The following is a 4,654-nucleotide window of genomic DNA, read 5'->3' as shown; positions in this document are numbered from 1 at the left end:
AAACTCAACAAGAAAAGGCAACCTAGTGAATGGGAGAAGATATCTGCAAATGATATATCCAATAAAAGGTTAGTATCCAAAATGTACAAAGAACTTAAAGGGTACAAAATCCGGACAGCCTGGGTGGCTTAGTGGTTTAGTGCTGCCTTTGGCCCAGGGTGTGATCCTGGAGACCTGGGATAGAGTACCACGTCGGGTTCCCTGCATGAAGCCTGCTTCTCCCTCTGCCTGTGTCTCTGCCTCTCTCTCACTGTGTCTCTCATGAATAAATAAATCTTTTTAAAAAGGGTACAAAATTCTTAATTGACTCAAGTTCATAAATAGACAAAACCCAAAATGATTAACAAACCATAGTCTCTGTCATTTCTCTCACAGCAGAAAATAGATCTCTGTCATTCATCTGCAAGATATCACCAAATGGTAAGACCATAAGATGAAATTTCCAATCACTGCTGCCACCACGGGAAAATAACTTGTCAGTTGAGTAAAAAGGAAACAAATACAGGGATCCCTGGGTGGCGCAGTGGTTTAGCGCCTGCCTTTGGCCCAGGGCGCGATCCCGGAGACCCGGGATCGAATCCCACGTCGGGCTCCCGGTGCATGGAGCCTGCTTCTCCCTCTGCCTGTGTCTCTGTCTGTCTCTCTCTCTCTCTCTCTCTCTCTCTCTCTCTCTCTCTCTCACTGTGTGCCTATCATAAATAAATAAAAATTAAAAAAAAAGGAAACAAATACAAAACACAAAATCATTAAAATTGGGGGAAAACAACTTAAGAAAAACAGAGTTAGCAAAGTAAAAGTTCTATTGCCATTCAGAATTCACTCCAGGAGCTAGGAGAAAACTGGCTTGGACTTACCCAGCCCACAAGATTTAGTTTATTTGGCTTCATCAGGTGAGACCACTTGGGAATCTCAGTGAAACCTCCAAAACGGTTCGAGTATAGTTTTCAAAAAAGTAAAATTATGAATCTAAGGGACATATAAAATGACAATGTCAACGATGCTTTTTAATTCATCAATTAGAAAACAAGTAGGACAGTTCAAAAAAGAGCCCAGAGAATATCTGAAAAGTTAGGTATATAGGAATTTAACAAAGACAGATACCTTATGATTTCACTCATAGGTGGAATTTAAGAAAGAGAACAAACAATCATGGGGAAAAAAGAAAAGCTTCTTAAGAAGCGAACCCTTAACAACAGAGAACAAACTGATGGTGACCAGAGAGGAGGTGGGTGAGCAGTTGGGTGAAATAGGTGAAGAGGATTAAGGAGTGCAATTCTGTAATGAGCATCAGGTGATGTATGAAAGTGCTGAAACACTATTCTGTACAGCTCTAGCTAATATAACACTGTTAACTATACTGGACTTGAAAACTTTAAAAAAAAAAAAGAAATGGTAGAATTAGATTGTTAGGTTAGATACAAAACTGCTAATGTCTAAAAGAGCCATAGAGAGTAATCGGAGCTTCTTCCTGACGTGTCCCTCTCCCGCTTTCGTGAAGTTTCCTCAGCATGGCCCCCAAGCGCCAGTCCTCGCTGGCACCTCAAACGAAGAAACCGAGGCTGCCTCCGGCCCCCAAGCCGGAGGAGACGTCGACTTCTTAGCACTTGCCGAAGGGAGAAAAAGAACAGCAAGAAGCAATTGAACATATTGATGAAGTACAAAATGAAATAGACAGACTTAATGAACAAGCCAGTGAGGAGATTTTGAAAGTAGAACAGAAATATAACAAACTCCGCCAACCATTTTTTTTCAGAAGAGGTCGGAATTGATCGCCAAAATCCCCAATTTTTGGGTAACAACATTTGTCAACCATCCACAAGTGTCTGCACTGCTTGGGGAGGAGGATGAAGAGGCGCTGCATTATTTGACAAGAGTCGAAGTGACAGAATTTGAAGATATTAAATCAGGTTACAGAATAGATTTTTATTTTGATGAAAACCCTTACTTCGAAAATAAAGTTCTCTCCAAAGAATTTCATCTGAATGAGAGTGGTGATCCATCGTCAAAGTCCACTGAAATCAAATGGAAATCTGGAAAAGATTTGACGAAACGTTGAAGTCAAACGCAGAATAAAGCCAGCAGGAAGAGACAGCAGGAGGAACCAGAGAGCTTCTTCACCTGGTTTACTGACCATTCTGATGCAGGTGCAGATGAGTTAGGAGAGGTCATCAAAGATGATATTTGGCCAAATCCATTACAGTACTACTTGGTTCCTGATATGGATGATGAAGAAGGAGAAGAATAAGATGATGATGATGATGATGAAGAAGAAGGATTGGAAGATATTGATGAAGAAGGAGATGAGGATGAAGGTGAAGAAGATGAAGATGATGATGAGGGGGAGGAAGGAGAGGAGGATGAAGAAGATGACTAATGGAACACTGATGGATTCCAACCTTCCTTTTTTAATTTTCTCCAGTCCCTGGGAGCAAGTTGCGTCTCCCCCCCCCCCCCCCCCGGTGCTCATTCGCCCTGTTTTTTGAAGTCTCTTTTTTCTCCCTTTATACCATTGTTCTCAACTTATTTTGGGGGGAAATACTTTGAGCAGAATACAGCGGGGAAAGAATCTCTACCCCTTTCTGTTCCAAATTCATTTTTATTCTTTCCTGTCTCTACAAAAACTTTATGGAATCAACACCACCGTGCTCTATGGGAAAAAAGAAAAACCTTCTGCTCCCTTAGTCTGCTGGAAGCTGGAGGGTGCTAGGCCCCTGTGTAGTAGTGCATAGAATTCTAGCTTTTTTCCTCCTTTCTCTGTATATTGGGCTCAGAGATTACACTGTGTCTCTATGTGAATATGGACAGTTAGCATTTACCAACATGTACCTGTCTACTTTCTCTTGTTTAAAAAAAGAAAAAAAAACTAAAAAAAATGGGGTTATAGAAGGTCAGCAAAGGGTGGGTTTGAGATGTTTGGGTGGGTTAAGTGGGAATTTTGACAACATGGCTTCTCCTTTTTCATGTTTAATTGTGATGTTTAACAGACATCCTTGCAGTTTAAGATGACACTTTTAAAATAAAACTCTCCTAATGATGACTTGAGCCCTGCACTCGATGGGAGAATCAGCAGAACCTGTAGGATCTTATTTGGAATTGACATTCTCTATTGTAATTTTGTTCCTGTTTATTTTTAAATTTTCTTTTTGTTTCACTGGAAAGATGCTCAGTTTTAAACGTTAAAAGTGTACAAGTTGCTTTGTTACAATAAAACTAAATGTGTACACACAAAAAATAAAATAAAAGAGCCATAGACCTTTAGGGGTTATCTGTTTCAATAAATATAAAGGAATTTCATCTCTACCAGCCAAAAAGTCTCCAAATTTAACCTCTGCCTTACAAAATTGTAAAATAGCCCAAACAAAAGAAAGTCAAGTGCAGTAATATATTTTTTCTCGTTTCCAAATTTCAGATTATTTTCCTGACAGATATCACCTATGTTTACCTCCACTGGATAAGAAGAGTTGACATAACTTCAGGAGAGAAGCTGATGAAGTATGGGGTATGAGAACTTAGGGTAACTGTATCCATCTAAAGCAAATTTCCCAAGGCTCCACATAGTTTTGAAGGAAAAATTTAAAGCATGTGAGGAATATCCTCACACAATAGTTAGAGCTGCAAATTTGCTGAGCTAATTAAAAGTAGATTAAATCATTTTATAAATTGAATAATGAAAGTTAAAATCATCTATAAAAGTCTCAGAATATCAAGTCTAGGGGCAGCCTGGGTGGCTCAGAGGTTTAAGCACCTGCCTTTGGCCCAGGGCGTGACCCGGGATCAAGTCCTATGTCAGGCTCCCTGTATGGAGCCTGCTTCTCCCTCTGCCTGTGTCTCTGCCTCTCTCTCTATCATGATAAATAAATAAAATCTTTAAAAAAAAATCAAGTCTACTTTCCTTGGATGTAATGACATTAACAAAAATACTAGACCTTATAATGTTTTTTAAAGAAATTTTATGTATTAAAATATTAACTTTCCCACACCCCATCAACAATATTTGCTAAGACCATCTAAGAAATGACATATACACTCAAAACCTATACTAATTCCTGGAGGTTTCTGTCCCTCTTTCTCTGGCCTCCACTAGTTCTGAAAGGTAGCTGGATTACAAAACAAAAATGTGAATATACGCTTATTATACAACTCTCATATAAAAATTCTTGAGACAAAGTGGGCCTCAGATATATTGCGAAAGAATCAAAGATAATTCACACACATTAACTAGAGCAAATAGTTCCTGTTCATGGAGCTTCCCATTCTATTTATTATGAAAGTTTAAGATGAAAATAAATGTCATAACAAATACACAAAAGTATATAGAGAAATATAGAAACATAATTTGAAAAAGAGGGTAAAAAAATAGGAACAGAAATTATGCTAGAAACAACCAAAAAACAACTAAAATACCCAGAATAAATTATTTGTACCACAGAAAACTTTTTCTAGCTATTGAGGAATAATAAACAAAATTGTAAAGGGGTGCCTGGGTGGTGCAGTTGGTTATGTCAGACTCTTGGTTTGGACTCAGATTATGATCTCAGGGTCAGGCTCCACACATGGCACAGGGTGATTATGATTCTGTCCCCCCTTTCCCCTCTCCCTTGGCCCTTCCCTTTGTGCTCTCTAAATATATACAATTTTACTTAAATATTTATTT

At 38.7% G+C, this 4,654-nt stretch overlaps 1 pseudogene; it reads left to right on the top strand.

The window, feature by feature from the left end:
* The first annotated feature begins 1,508 nt into the window (after positions 1-1,508).
* On the top strand, positions 1,509-2,436 carry LOC112919060 (protein SET-like; annotated as a pseudogene).
* Positions 2,437-4,654: the final 2,218 nt, after the last annotated feature.

The sequence above is a fragment of the Vulpes vulpes genome, chromosome X (genome assembly GCF_048418805.1).
Source record: "Vulpes vulpes isolate BD-2025 chromosome X, VulVul3, whole genome shotgun sequence".
NCBI lineage: Eukaryota > Metazoa > Chordata > Mammalia > Carnivora > Canidae > Vulpes > Vulpes vulpes.
Note: the sequence above shows the minus strand (reverse complement) of the source record. Positions and strands in the feature narration are given on the sequence as shown.